Source organism: Pongo abelii, chromosome 20, assembly GCF_028885655.2.
Source record: "Pongo abelii isolate AG06213 chromosome 20, NHGRI_mPonAbe1-v2.0_pri, whole genome shotgun sequence".
NCBI classification, from domain to species: domain Eukaryota; kingdom Metazoa; phylum Chordata; class Mammalia; order Primates; family Hominidae; genus Pongo; species Pongo abelii.
The window spans coordinates 46,797,482-46,814,121 of record NC_072005.2 but is presented as its reverse complement, the minus strand read 5'-3'; positions in this window follow the sequence as shown (position 1 = coordinate 46,814,121).

Here is a 16,640-nt window from a genome sequence, read left to right as displayed (position 1 = left end):
GAGGCTGAGGCATGAGAATCACTTGAACTCGGGAGGCAGAGGTTTCAGTGAGCTGTGATCACGCCATTGCACTCCAGCCCAGGCAACAGTGCAAGACTCTGTCACAAACAAACAAGCAAGCAAACAAACAAACAAACCAGCAGAGTCCTAAGGCAGGAGGCTGTGTGCATCCAGGAATCCACAGGGAGCAGGTGTAGCTGGCATGGCGGAGGAAGGCAGAGTAGGAGTGAAGGAAATGAGACCAGGGAGGTGATGCGGGCCAGACTGTGTGGGGTCTTGCGGGCCAAGGTGAGGTTTTGGCTTTTACCCTGAGAGTGATCAAGGTGTTTGGAGGGATGGTGAGCAGAGGGTGATATGTACTGACATATTTTATAGGGCTCACACTAGCTATCATATGATAGATATGAAAGCAAAGACCTATTAGCAGGCTACTACAACTGGTGATGTTGACTCAGACCCAGCAGCAGCAGTGAAGCTGGGCAGGAGGTGGTAGATTTGAAATCTATTTCACTGCCTGAGATGGTGGGGTTTGCTACGGTATTGTATATAGGATGTGAGAGAAAGTGGGAGTTCAGGCAGGAGTGCACACTTCATCTTTGATCACGTCTTCTTCAACCTGTCACCTCCAGGGAACCTCGGGACCCATAACAGTCAGTTCACTGCGAACTCTGCCTCCCAGGTTCAAGCGATTCTCCTGCCTCAGCCCCCTGAAGTAGCTGGGGTACAGGCGTGAACAACCACACCTAGCTAATTTTTGTATTTTCAGTAGAAACGAGATTTCACCATGTTGGCCAGGCTGGTCTCGAACTCCTGACCTCAGGTGGTCCACTTGCCTCGGCCTCCCAAAGTGCTGGGATTACAGGCGTGAGCCACTGCACCCGGCCAGGGTTCCTATTTTTAAGCAATATAAAGTGACTTTGGTTATTTTAAATAGAAAGGCTGTTAGCTACTGGAAGACGATTGTTTAGCTCACAAAATTAACAGCAATTCTGGAAAAACAGAGTAAGAATATGAGTAGAAAAAAGAGGCTGTGGTAGGGGACCACCAGCCAAGGTAATGTTCAAAGCTATTCGGTAGGACCTGCTGCCACACCACCCATCTCCTGGGTACTGAACACCTGACCCACCCCCTGGGTACTGCCATGGGACTCTAGACCCATTGATGCCACTGTAGATGATTTCCTGATTGTGTCTGTGTTTTTGTCTCACATCCTCATGATTAAGAGTTCCAGATATCTAGCCACATGTTAAAGCCTTAGGGTTCAAGGTGAGGTGAGGAAGAATGAATACCTCCTTCAGCTGTTGTAGTGGGAGGCAAAGCCTTGTCTCTGACCAAGAGCCACACAATAGGAGGCACTTAGAAAATCAGAAAAGAGTTTTGAGACTGTTTGTATAATAAACAATAAATGCGGCCAGGCATGGTGGCTCATGCCTGTAATCCCAGGACTTTGGGAGGCCAAGGTGAGCAGATCACTTGAGGCCAGGAGTTCAAGACCAGCCTGGCCAACACAGTGAAACCCCGTCTCTACTAAAAATAGAAAAGAAATTAGCCAGGCGTGGTGGTGCATCCCTGTAATCCCAGCTACTGGGGAGGCTGAGGCATGAGAATCACTTGAGCTCGGGAGGGGGAGGTTGCAGTGAGCCGAGACAGTGCCACTGCACTCCAGCCTAGGCAACAGTGTGAGACTCTGTCTCAAAACAAACAAACAAACAAACAAACAATAAGCACCATTATGTACATTTTGGGAATTACATCTTCTAGGAAGCTAAGACTTAGATGGAGTTAGGGGTTCATCATTTTATTGGAGGGAGGAGGGTAATGCATGTGAAAGACAAAAAAGGAAGGAAACAGATGACACTAGCAGCAGAAAAAGTCTTCAGACCAGGATGCAGATCCAATACTTGTGAAAGAAAAGAAGGAAGGAAGGAGGATTGGACAGGGACAGGCCAAGACCACCAGGCAGAGATAACAGACCCATAATCCACAGAAAAATGCTGTTGGGGATGGCTTATGTTGGGCAGATAGGGTCATGCCCTGGATCCCAGAGTCCTTAATTACTATCTGGGGCTTCCTTGGAAAAGCATGGGTTCCGCTCCGTGCTGAGGTGGGTCCTAATGGTGCTGCAACTGGAGACTCTCAGCTCACTGCCCTTATTGAAGCTGATTGGAAAGTTCTCCATGAATGAAGATTCAAGCAGCACATTCCTATGCCCACCACAGACACCAACATACAAACCCACATCATTAAAGCCTTGGCACCCCTTCTATAAATGCAGCATCTCAGAGCTACAAACACACCTCTCAAGTACACAGTACAATGGGCATCAAACATTTTTAGCTGTGAAAACCTTTTTTCAAATGATCTTATGTGCAAATAGAATACACAAAGCAGGCTGGGCATGGTGGCTCACGCCTGTAATCCCAGTGCTTTGGGAGGCCAAGGTGCATGGATCACCTGTGGTGAGGAGTTCATGACCAGCCTGGCTAACATGATGAAACTCCATCTCTACCAAAAAAAAAAAAAAAATTAGCCAGGCATGGTGGCACGTGCCTGTAGTCCCAGCTACTCGGGAGGCTGAGGCAGCAGAATCGCTTGAACCCGTGAGGCAGAGGTTGCAGTGAGCTGAGATCACGCCACTGCACTCCAGTCTGGTGACAGAGCAAGACTGTGTCTCAAGGGAAAAAAGAAGAATACATTAAGCAGGAGAGAGAATTGTTGATCTCTCTTTAGGTAAAGCACAGAAGAGCTATAGGTCCTCAAAATAGCCTTCATTTCTATTTATGATGCGAGCCTATTAGAAAGTTCCTAGAGGCTGGCGCGGTGGCTCACGCCTATATTCCCAGCACTTTGGGAGGCTGAGGCAGGCGGATCATGAGGTCAAAAGATTGAGACCATCCTGGCCAATATGGTGAAAGCCTGTCTCTTCCAAAAATACTAAAATTAGCTGGGTGTGGTGGCACATGCATGTAGTCCCAGCTACTTGGGAAGCTGAGGCAGGAGAATCGCTTGAACCCGGAAGGCGGAGGTGGCAGTGAGCCGAGATTGAGCCATTGCACTCCAGCCTGGCGACAGAGTGAGATTCTGTCTCAAAAAAAAAAAAAAAAAAGTTCCTAGAAATTCTGAGGATATAAGATGAGACATTGCATTGTAATTATTCAACACACATCAGGTTCTTTCAAGGGGCCCACGGAAGGACCTAATGACATAATGGTGACCAGGAAAAGGTCAGTGACTCACCACGTACGGCTTACAGCCCAGCAGGGAAGAGTGCTCCATCTCTCACAGTGACAGCCCTGCATAGCCCAGCATAGCTCTGATGAAGGGAGCACGGAGTAGAATGTGGAGGGCTGTGATGGAGGAAGCCCAGGTGGATTAGGTAACACCAGGAGGTATGAGGCAGGTTAGAGAGAATTGGTACTCCTGCTATTCCCTGGAAGTAATTCATTTAATTAGAGTAAACATTTCTCAGAAACTAGATGAATCAATTTTCTTCCTAGAAAGAATCAAGACCTCTAAGTCAGAGAGGACATTTTCTTTACTGTGAACTTTTTTTCTTTATATCTGTTTCTTTTCTTGTTAGAAAAGGCTTTATTGATATAACTTACAGATCATAAAGTGTACAATTAAATGGGTTTGGGTGTATTAATCAGTACTGCAACCATCACCATGGTCAATTTTAGAACATTTTCATCACCTCAAAAAGAAACCTCATACCTTTGTCTTACCGCTTTCCCCCCACACTCAATTCCCCGCCCTAAGCAACCACGAATCTACTTTTCTTTATAGATGCTCTATTCTTTTTTCTTTTATTTTATTTTCTTTCTCTCTCTTTTTTTTTTTTTAGATGGAACCTCGCTCTGTTGCCCAGGCTGGAGTACAATGGCATGATCTCTGTTCATTGCAACCTCTGCCTCCCGGGTTCAAGAGATTCTCCTGCCTCAGCCTCCTGAGTAGCTGGGATTACAGGCACTCACCACCATGCCTGGCTAATTTTTGTATTTTTAGTATAGATGGGATTTTGCCATGTTGGCCAGGCTGGTTTTGAACTCCTGACCTCACATGATCCTCCTGCTTCGGCCTCCCAAAATGCTGGGATTACAGGCATGAGCCACCGTGCCTGGCCTAGATTCTCTATTCTTGACTTGTATATAAATTGAGTCATATATTATGTGGTCTTTTCTGATTGGCTTCTTTCACTAACACTTTTGTAAGGGTTCATGCTAGTCATAGCATGAAGTTCTACTTCATTCCCCTTTGTGGCTGAATGAAATTGCATTGTATGGATATTTATCAGTTTATCCAGGGATGGGTTTATTAGCTTCCTAGGGCTGCCTGGGAACCTAGGTACATATAACAAAGTACCACAAACTTAGTGGCTTAAAAAAACAACAGAAATGGGCTGGGCACAGTGGCTCACGCCTGTAATCCCAGCACTTTGGGAGGCCGAGGTGGGTGGGTCTTTTGAGTTCAGGAGTTTGAGACCGGCTTGGCCAACATAGTGAAACCCCGTATCTGCTAAAAGAATACAAAAATTAGCCCAGCATGGTGGTGCGTGCCTGTAATCCCAGCTACTTGGGAGGCTGAGGCAGGAGAATCTCTTGAACCCAAGAGGTGGAGGTTTCAGTGAGCTGAGATTGTGCCAACGCACTCCAGCCTGGGTGACAGAGTGAGACTCTGTCTCAAAAACAAAAAGAAAAACCCACAAAACAAAAGCAAAAGCAACAGAAATATATTGTCTCATAGTTCTGGAGGCTAGAAGTTCAAAATCAAGGTGTTAGCAGAGCCATGCTCTTTCTGAAACCCATAGGAGATCAATCTTCCTTGACTCTTCCAGTTTTAGTATTTGCTGATAATTCTTAGAATTTCTTGGTTTGGATTTCTTGGTTTTGGATGCATTGCTCCAGTTCCTGCCACAGTCAACATATGGCCTTCTTCTCCCTGTGTGTCTCCCTGATTCCCTCTGGTGTCAATAAGGACACCAGCCAGACTGGAATAAGACCCACCCCAATGACCTCATGTTAACCTGATTATATGTGATGGCTCTATTTACAAATAAGGTCACATTCTGAGAAACTGGAGGTTAGTACATCAACATGTATTTTTAGGGGACACAATTCCACCGATGACAATAGGCATGTGTGTTCTTTCCACCTTTTGACCATTGTGAATAATGCAGCTATAAACACTCATGTAGAAATTTTTGTGAACATATATTTTCTTGTTTTATTTTATTTTACTTTAAGTTCTGGGATACATGTGCAGAATGTGCAGATTTGTTACATAGGTATACATGTGTCACAGTGGTTTGCTGCAACTATCAAGCCATTATTTAGGTTTTAAGCCCCACATGCATTAGGTTATTTGTCCTAATGCTCTCCCTCTCCTTGCCTCCCACCCCCCGACAGGCCCCGGTGTGTGATGTTCCCCTCCCTGTGTCCATGTATTCTCATTTGTGAACATATATTTTCATTTCACTTAGCTACATATCTAGGAGTGGAATTGCTGTGTCATCTGCTCTTCGTTTAACCATTCCAGGGACTGCCAGACTGTTTTCCACAGCAGCTGCAACTGTTGCATGCCCATCAGCAGTTTATGAGGGTACCATTCTCTTGCTATCCTTGCCAACACTTGGTATTATTGTTTTACTACTTTTTTATTCCAGTCACCCTTATATATTTGAAGGGGTACCTCACTGTGGTTTTGATTTGCATCTTTCCTCATGACTAATAATGTGTAGGATTTTTCATGTGCTCACTGGCCATTTATTTATTTCACTTGGAGACACCCCATTTTTTAAAACTTTTTGGTCCTTTTTTTTTTTTAATAAAGAAAAGAAGTTTATTTCTTACAGTTCTAGAGGCTGGGAAGTCCAAGATCAAGTCATAGTCCAGGCACAATAGCTCACGCCTGTAATCCCAACACTTTGGGAGGCCAAGGTGGGTGGATGGCTTGAGGTCAGGAGTTTGAGACCAGCCTGGCCAACATGGTGAAACCCCATCTCTACTAAAATACAAAAATTAGCCAGGCATAGTGGTAGGTGCCTGTAGTCCCAGCTACTCAGGAGGCTGAGGCAAGAGAATCGCTTGAACCTGGGAGGCGGAGGTTGCAGTGAGCCAGGATCATGCCACTACACTCCAGCCTGGGCAATGGAGTAAGACTCCATCTCAAAAACAAACAAACAAACAAACAAGATCAAGTCACTGGCATGCTTTGTGTCTGGTGAGGGCCTGTTTCCTGGTTCATAATCTTTGTGCTGTGTCCTCACATGGTAAGATGAACAAGGGAGCTCTCTGGGGCTTCTTTGTAAGGACACGAATCCCATTCATGAGGGCTCCATACTTGTCACCTAATCGTCTCCCAAATGCTCCACTTCCAAATACTATCACATTGGGGATTGGATTTCAACATATTGATTTTGGCAGGAAAGAACCATGCAATCTATAGCTGTTTCTTGCTATTCCTGTTTCTTTCCTAATTGTTTTTGTACTTCCTTTAGTTAAATTCATTCCTTTATCAAGTGATTATGAATGAATGCTTTCTTAATTTCATTTTTCAGATTGTTTATTGCAAGTGTAAAAGATTCCATTGATTTTGTATATTGATCTCATATCTTGCAACCTTGCTGAACTTGTTTTTATTAGTTATAATAGGTTTTTTGTGGGTTCCTTAGAATTTTCTATATTCAAAATCATGTCATCTTTGACTAGAGAGAGTTTTACTTTTTCCTTCCCAATCTGCATGATTTTAATTCCTGTTTCTTGTCTTATTGTCCTGGCTAGAACCACCAATACAAATGTTAAGTAGAAGTAATGAGAGTGGACATTCTTGTCTTGTTCCTGATCTTAGTGGGGAAGTGTAGGCCCTTTCACCTATGGGTTTCATCTATGGGTTTTTCAAAGAGGACCTTTATCAGGTTGAGGAAATACTCTTCTATTCCTAGTTTGTTCAATTTTTTAAAACACTGACCCTTTTATCATAATAAAATGTCTTTTTTCTCTACTGATATTTTTGTTTTGATTTCTATTTTGTTTGGTATTAGTATAGGTATTCCAGCTCTCTTGTGGTTACTATTTGCACTGTATATATCTTTTCCATTTTTAAACTTTTATTCTATTTGTATCCTTGAATCTAAAGTATGTTTATGGTGGACAGCATATAGCTGAGTCACATTTTCCAAACCTAGTCAGAAAAACTGTGTCTTTAGATTTGATTGTTGAATTCATTCATAGTTAATGTTATTTCTATGGTTACATTTACATCTGCCACTTTACTTTTGCTTTCTATATATGCCTTGTCTTTTTTTCTTCCTCTAGTCCTCCTTTACTGCTTTCTTTTGCATTAAATGAATATTTCCTAGTGTAGAGTTTTAATTTTTTAAATGATTCTTGTACTATATTTTGAGTTTCTTGTGAACATAATATAAAGTATGTTTGATCTAGGTTTTACCATATACATCTTAACTTATCAGAATCACATCCAGATTTATACTAGCTCAACTCCAATGATATAGAAAAATATTACTGCTACACAGCTCTATTTATTTTCCCCCCTTTAGTAGCATTATTGTATACATATTACAACTATTAATATCGCAAACACAACAATATATTGCTATAATTATTAGCTCATTATCTGTAGTCATTTCCTTAGCTTAATACAGCTTTGCTGTCACCTGCCTCCTTTGTGTGGCTATTGGCAAATATACTATACATATACAGATGTTCCTTGACTTATGATGGAGTTACATCCTGATAAACCCATTGTAATTTAAAATATCAAGTGAAAAATGCATTTAATATGCCTAAGCTACCAAACATCATAGTTTAGTCTAGCCTACCTTAGCCATGCTCAGAACACTTACATTAGCCTACAGTTGGGCAAAATCATCTAACACAAAGCCTATTTTACAATAAGGTGTTGAATAGCTCATGTAATTTATTAAATATAGTATATTATATAGTATCAGTTGTTCACCTTTGTGATTGCATGACTAAGTGGGAGCGGCTCATTGCCACCTCCCAGCATCACAAGACAGTATCATAGCATACAGTGCTAGCACACAAAAATATCAAAATTTAAAATTCAATGTACAATTTCCATGGAGTGTATATCACTTTCACACCAACAGAAAGTTGAAAAATTGTAAGTTGAACAATTGTAAGTTGAAGACTGTCTGTGTCATGTTTTGTCATATGTTATAGGCCCAACAATGTATTAGATACACATATTTTATACAGTTGTTTTAAAATCAGTTGGAAGCAAAATAAATATACATTTATACTGTCTTCTACCATTACATAATTGCCTTTCTGGTGCTGTTTGTTTTTTCACATGGATTCAAATTACAATCTGGAGTCACTTGCTTTCAGCCTGAGGAATTTCCTTTAGTTTTTCTAGTAAGGCGGGTCTGTTAGCAATGAATTCTCTCACTTTTTATCTTGGAAAATATTTCATCTTCTTGTTGGAAAGTTAGCTTTTCTGGTTAAAAAATTCTTGGTTAACACTTTTTTCTTCTTTGTGTACCTTGAATATGTCATCCCACTACCTTCTGGCTTCCGTTGTTTCTGCTGAGAAATAGGCTGTTATATTAATGGGGTTCTCTTGAAACTGATGAGTCATATTTCTTTTCTGCTTTCAAGATCTCCTGCTTCTTTTTGAATTCCAATATTTTTTATTATGGGGTGTCCATTTGTGGATATCTGCATTTAACCACTTGGAATTATTGTGCTTAATGAATGTGTAGGCTATTGCCATTATTTCTCTGAATATTTTTTCTGGCCCCTTTTTCTCTCTCTTCTTCTGGTATGCCCATTATGTGTAGATTGGTGCACTTGAGTCCCACATTTCTCTGAGGCCTTGTATATTTTTCTTCATTCTTAATTTTTCTCTATGCTTCAGGTTGCATAATCTTAATCTATTTTCAAGTCACAGATTCTTTCTTTTGCCAGTTTAAACCTACTATTGAGAAGTCTCTCTAGATAAATTCCCTCTGAAAAATTTCTCATTTCAGTTGTACTTTTCAACTCCACATTCCCATTTAGTTGTTTTTAATTATTTCTATCTTTTTAAATATATTCCCTATTTGCTATAATATTGTCATCATTCCTTTCATTCCTTTACTTCTTTTTAACCTTTTCTTTGATTGTGGTAACAAATACATACCATTAAATTTGCCATCTTAAATATTTTCTTTTCTTTTCTTTCTTTCTTTCTTTCTTTTTTTTTTTTTTTTTTTTTTTTTTTTTGAGACAGAGTCTCACTCTGTCACCCAGGCTGGATTGTGGTGACGTGATCTCAGCTCACTACAACCTCTTCCTCCCAGGTTCGAGTGATTTCCCCTGCCTCAGCCTCCCAAGTAGCTGGGACTACAGGCATGAGCCACCATGCCTGGCTATTTTTTTTTTAAATTATACTTTAAGTTCTAGGGTACATGTGCACAATGTGCAGGTTTGCTACATACGTATACATGTGCCACGTTGGTTTGCTGCACCCATCAACTCGTCCTTTACATAAGGGATTTCTCCTAATGCTATCCCTCCCCTAAGCCCCCATCCCCTGACAGGCCCTGGTGTGTGATGTTCCCTGCCCTGTGTCCAAGTGTTCTCATTGTTCAATTCCCACATATGAGGGAGAACATGCGGTGTTTGGTTTTCTGTCTTTGGGATAGTTTGCTGAGAATGATGGTTTCTGGCTTTATCCATGTCCCTGCAAAGAACAGGAACTCATCCTTTTTTATGGCTGCATAGTATTCCATGGTGTATACATGCCACATTTTCTTAATCTATTCTATCATTGATGGACATTTGGGTTGGTTCTAAGTCTTTGCTATTGTGAATAGTGCTGCAATAAACATAAGTGTGCTTGTGTCTTTATAGTAGCATGATATATAATCCTTTGAGTATATACCCAGTAATGGGATTGCTGGGTCAAGTGGTATTTTTAGCTCTAGATCCTTGAGGAATCGCCACACTGTCTTCCACAATGGTTGAACTAGTTTACACTCCCACCAACAGTTTAAAAGTGTTCTTATATCTCCTTCTTAGGTATTTTATTCTCTTTGTAGCAATTATGAATGGGAGCTCACTCATGATTTGGCTCCCTGTTTGTCTGTTATTGGTGTACAGGAATGCTTGTGATTTTTGCACATTGATTTTGTATCCTGAAACTTTGCTGAAGTTGCTTATCAGCTTAAGGAGATTTTGGGCTGAGACAATGGGGTTTTCTAGATATACAATCATATCATCTGTAAACAGGGACAATTTGATTTCATCTTTTCCTAATTGAATACACTTTATTTCTTTCTCTTGCCTGATTGCCCTGGCCAGAACTTCCACCACTATGTTGAATAGGAGTGGTGAGAGAGGGCATCCTTGTCTTGTGCCAGTTTTCAAAGGGAATGCTTCCAGTTTTTGCCCATTCAGTATGATATTGGCTGTGGGTTTGTCATAAATAGCTCTTATTATTTTGAGATACATTCCATCAATACCTAATTTATTGAGAGTTTTTAGCATGAAGGGCTGTTGAATTTTGTCAAAGGCCTTTTCTGCATCTATTGAGATAATCATGTGGTTTTTGTCTTTGGTTCTGTTTATGTGATGGATTATGTTTATTGATTTGCATATGTTGATCCAGCCTTGCATCCCAGGGATGAAGCCAAATTGATCTTGGTGGATAAGCTTTTTGATGTGCTGCTGGATTCTGTTTGCCAGTATTTTATTGAGGATTTTTGCATCGATGTTCATGAGGGATATTGATCTAAAATTTTCTTTTTGCGTGTGTCTCTGCCAGGCTTAGATATCAGGATGATGCTGGCCTCATAAAATGAGTTAGGGAGGATTCTTTCTTTTTTTATTGATTGGAATAGTTTCAGAAGAAATGATACCAGCTCCTCTTTGTATCTCTGGTAGAATTTGGCTGTGAATCCATCTGGTCCTGGACTTTTTTTGGTTGGTAAGCTATTAATTATTGCCTCAATTTCAGAGCCTGTTATTCGTCTATTCAGAGATTCAACTTCTTCCTGGTTTAGTCTTTGGAGGGTGTATGAGTCCAGGAATTTATCCATTTCTTCTAGATTTTCTAGTTTATTTGCATAGAGGTGTTTATAGTATTCTCTGATGGTAGATTGTATTTCTGTGGGATCGGTAGTGGTATCCCCTTTACCATTTTTTATTGTGTCTATTTGATTCTTCCAGCTTTTCTTCTTCCAGTTTTTCTTCTTATTAGTCTTGCTAACAGTCTATCTATTTTGTTGATCTTTTCAAAAAACCAGCTCCTGGATTCACTGGTTTTTTGATCATTTTTTTGGGTCTCTATTTCCTTCAGTTCTGCTCTGATCTTAGTTACTCTTGCCTTCTGCCAGCTTTTGAATGTGTTTGCTCTTGCTTATCTAGTTCTTTTAATTGAGATGTTAGGTTATTGATTTTAGATCTTTCCTGCTTTCTCTTGTGGGCATTGAGTGCTATGAATTTCCCTCTACACACTGCTGTGTAGGGAAAAGAAAGAGAGATCAGACTGTTACTGTGTCTATGTAGAAAAGAAAGACATAAGAGACTCAGCCATCTCCAGAGGTTCAGTATAGATCTCAGGCGGTGCATGCTGCGCCAAATAGCAGGGCACTATATCAACAACCCATGGCGATGGTGTTTGATCCTACAATACCACCTAGTGGACAAGATAGTGCACTGCATGAAATCATTGATAAAGCCAGAAAACAGGGAGATCTTGAGGCATGGCAGTTCCCGGTAATTTTACAACCCACACTGGCCGGGAAAGGGATTCGAGCAGGAGTGTCTGAACTGAGGCTAGATATGAATCTTTCACCATGAAAATGTTAAAAGATATGAAGGAAGGAGTTAAACAATATGGACCCAACTCTCCTTATATGAGAACATTATTAGATTCCATTGCTCATGGAAATAGACTTATTCCTTATGATTGGGAAAGTTTGGCTTAATCTTCCCTTTCACCCTCTCAGTTTCTACAGTTTAAAACCTGATGAATTGATGGAGTACAAGAACAGGTATGGAAAAATCAGGCTACTTATCCTGTTGTTAATATAGATGCAGACCAATTGCTAGGAACAGGTCCAAATTGGAGCACTATTAACCAACAATCAGTAATGCAAAATGAGGCTATTGAACAACTAAGGGCTATTTGCCTCAGGGTCTGGGAAAAGATTCAAGACCCAGGAACTTTCTGCCCTTCTTTTAGTTCAATCAGACAAGGCTCTAAAGAGCCATATCCAGACTTTGTAGCAAGGTTGCAAGATGCAGCTCAAAAATCTATTGCAGATGATAACGCCCGAAAAGTTGTTGTAGAAATAATGGCTTATCAAAATGCAAATCCAGAATGTCAATCGGCCATAAAGCCATTAAGAGGAAAGGTTTCAGCAGGAGTTGATGTAATTACAGAATATGTGAAGGCTTGTGATAAGACTGGAGAAGCTATGCATAAGGCAATGCTATTGGCTCAAGCAATTATGGGGGTTGCTTTAGGAGGACAAGTTAAAACATTTAGGGGAAAATGTTATAATTGTGGTCAAATTGGTCATCTAAAAAAGAATTGCTCAGTCTTAAATAAACAGAGCAAAAATAAAGAGCCACCTGGCCTGTGTCCAAAATGTGGGAAAGGAAAACATTGGGTTAAGAAATGTCATTCTAAATTTGATAAAAATGGGCAATCATTGTAGGGAAATGGGAAGAGGGGCCAGCCCCAGGCCCTGCAACAAAGTGAGGCATTCCCAATTCAGCCATTTGTTCCTCAGGGTTTACAGGGACAATGGCCCCACAGTAAATACCACCATTTCAGGAAATCAGCCAATTACAACAATACAACAGTTATCTCCTGCCACAGCAGACAGCTCAGCAGTAGATTTATGTTCTACTCAAATGGTTTCTTTACTCCCTGGAGAGCCCCCGCAAAAGATTCCTACAGGGGTATATGGCCCACTGCCAGAAGGGACCATAGGCCTTATTTTAGGAAGATCAAGTCTAAGTTTGAAGGGAGTCCAAATTCATACTGGGGTAATTGATTCAGATTATAAAGGGGAAATTCAGTTAGTGATCAGCTCTACTGTTCCCTGCAGTGCCAATCCAGGTGATAGAATTGCTCAATTATTGCTTTTGCCTTATATTAAAATTGGGGATAGCAAAACAGAAAGAACAGGAGGGTTTGGAAGTACCAACCCTGCTGGAAAAGCTGTTTATTGGGCTAGTCAGCTCCCAGAAAATAGACCTGTGTGTACAGTCACTATTCAGGGAAAGCAGTTTGAAGGATTAGTGGATACTGGGGCTAGTGTTTCTATCATTGCCTTAAATCAATGGCCAAAAAATTGGCCTAATAAAAGTCTGTTACAGGACTCGTTGGTGTGGGCACCGCCTCAGAAGTGTATCAAAGTGCCATGATTTTACATTGTTTAGGACCTAACAATCAAGAGAGTACAGTTCAGCCTATGATTACTTCTATTCCAACTAATTTATAGGGCTGAGACTTGTTAGAACAGTGGCATGCAGAGATTACTATTCCAGTGTCCCTATACAGCCCCACGAGTCAAAAAATCATGACTAAAATGGGATATCTCCTGGCAAAGGACTAGGAAAAAATGGAGAAGGCATTAAAGTCTCAATTGAGGCCAAGGGAAATCCAGAATGAAAAGGAATAGGGATGTCCTTTTTAGGAGTGGCCACTGCAGAGCCTCCAAAACCCATTCCATTAACTTGGAAAACAGGAAAGCCTGTATGGGTAAATCAGTGGCCACTACCAAAACAAGAGCTGGAGGCCTTACACTTATCGGCAAAAGAACAATTAGAAAAGGGACATATTGAGCCTTCATTTTCACCTTGGAATTCTCCTGTTTGTAATTCAGAAAAAATCAGGCAGATGGCACATGCTAACTGATTTTAGAGCCATTAATGCAGTAATTCAACCCAAGGGGCCTCTCCAAACTGGGCTGCCCTCTCTGGCCATGATCCCCAAAGACTGGCCTTTAATTATAGTTGATCTAAAGGATTGCCTTTTTACCATTCCTTTGGCAAAACAAGATTTTGAAAAATTTGCTTTTACTATACCAGCCATAAATAATAAAGAACCAGCCACCAGATTTCAGTGGAAAGTGTTGCCTCAGGGAATGCTTAATAGTCCAACTATTTGTCAGACTTTTGTAGCTCAAGTTCTTCAACCAGTTAGAGACAAGTTTTCAGACTGTTATCTCATTCATTATGTTGATGATATTTTGTGTGCTGCAGAAACAAGAGACAAATTAATTGACAGTTACACATTTCTACAGACAGAGGTTGCAAATGGAGGCTTAACAATAGCATCTGATAAGATTCAGACCTCCACTCCTTTTCATTATTTGGGAATGCAGGTAGAGGAAAGAAAAATTAAACCACAAAAAATAAAAAGAAAAAAAGACACATTAAGAACATTAAATGACTTTCAAAAATTGCTAGGAGATATTAATTGGATTTGGCCAACTCTAGGCATTCCTACTTATGCCATGTCAAATTTGTTTTCTGTCTTGAAAGGGGATCCAGACTTGAATAGTAAAAGAACATTAACTCCAGAGGCAACTAAAGAAATTAAGTTAGTTGAAGAAAAAATTCAGTGAGCACAAGAAAATAGAATAGATCACTTAGCCCCACTTCAACTTTTGATTTTTGCTACTGCACATTCTCCAGCAGGCATTATTGTTCAAAATACAGATCTTGTGGAGTGGTCATTCCTTCCTCACAGTACAGTTAAAACTTTTACATTGTACTGAGATCAAATGGCTACATTAATTGGTCAGGCAAGACTATGAATAGTAAAATTGTGTGGAAGTGACCCAGATAAAATCATTGTCCCTTTAAACAAGGAACAGGTTAGACAAGTCTTTATCAATTCTGCTGCATGGAAGATTGGTCTTGCTGATTTTGTGTGAATTATTGATGATCACTACCCAAAAACAAAAATAGTCCAGTTTTTAAAATTGACTACTTGAATTTTACCTAAAATTACCAGGCAAAAACCTTTAGAAAATGCTCTGATGGTGTTTACTGATGGTTCCAGCAAAGGGAAAGTGGCTTACACCAGGCCAAAAGAATGAGTAATTGAAACTCAATATCACTCAGCTCAAAGAGCAGAATTGGTTGCTGTCATTTCAGTGTTACAAGATTTTAATCAGCCTATTAACATTGTTTCAGATTCTGCATATGTGGTACAGGCTACAAAGGGTCTTGAGACAGCCCTAATCAAATATGGTGTGGATGATCAGTTAAATCAGCTGCTTAAATTGTTACAACAAACTGTAAGAAAAAGACATTTCCCATTTTATATTACTCATATTTGAGCACATACTAATTTACCAGGGCCTTTAACTAAGGCAAATGAACAAGCTGACTTGCCAGTATCATCTGCTTTCATGGAAGCACAAGAACTTCACACCCTGACTCATGTAAATGCAACAGGATTAAAAAATAAATTTGATATCACATGGAAACAGACAAAAAATATTGTACAACACTGTGCTTAATGTCAAGTCTTACACCTGCCCACTCAGGAGGCAGGAGTTAATCCCAGAGGTTTATGTCCTAATGCATTGTGGCAAATGGATGTCACACATGTGCCTTCATTTGGAAAATTGTCATTTGTCCATGTGACAGTTAGTACTTACTCACATTTCATGTGGGCAGCCTGCCAGACAGGAGAAAGTAATTCCCATGTTAAAAGACATTTATTATCTTGTTTTGCTGTCATGGGAGTTCCAAAAAAAATTAAAACAGATAATGGGCCAGGATACTGTAGTAAAGCATTTCAAAAATTCTTAAATCAGTGGAAAATTACACATAGAAAAGGAATCTCTTATAATTCCCAAGGACAGGCCATAATTGAAAGAACTAATAGAACACTCAAAGCCCAATTGGTTAAACAAAAAAAGAAAAAATACAGTAAGGAGTATAACATTCCCCAGATGCAACTTAATCTAGCACTCTATACTTTAAATTTTTTTAATATATATAGAAATCAGACCACTACTTCTCTAGCACAACATGGTAAAAAGAACAGCCCACATGAGGGAAAACTGATTTGGTGGAAAAACAACAAAAATAAAACATGGAAAGTAAGTAAGGTGATAACATAGGGGAAAGGTTTTGCTTGCGTTTCACCAGGAGAAAATCAGCTTCCTGTTTGGATACCCACTAGACATTTAAAGTTCTACAATAAACCCATCAGAGATGCAAATGAAGATGCCTCTGCAGAGACAGAAAACCTGCAATCGAGCATCATCAGCTCACCAGGTGAACAAAATGGTAATATCAGAAAAACAGATAAAGTTGCCATCCACCAAGAAAGTGCAGCTGCCAACCTGGGCCCAGCTAAAGAAGCTGACAGCTGAGAAAAGCCTGAAAAACACAAGGGTAACACAAACTCCAGAGAATACGCTGCTTGCAGCTTTAATGATTGTATCAATGGTGGTAAGTCTCTGTATGTCTGCAGGAGCCACTACAGCTAACTATACTTACTGGGCCTATGTGCCTTTCCCACCCTTAATTCAGGCAGTCACATGGAGAGATAATCCTATTGAAGTATATGTTAACAATAGTACATGGGTACCAGACCCCACAGATGACTGTGGCCCTGCCCAACCTGAAGAAGAAGAA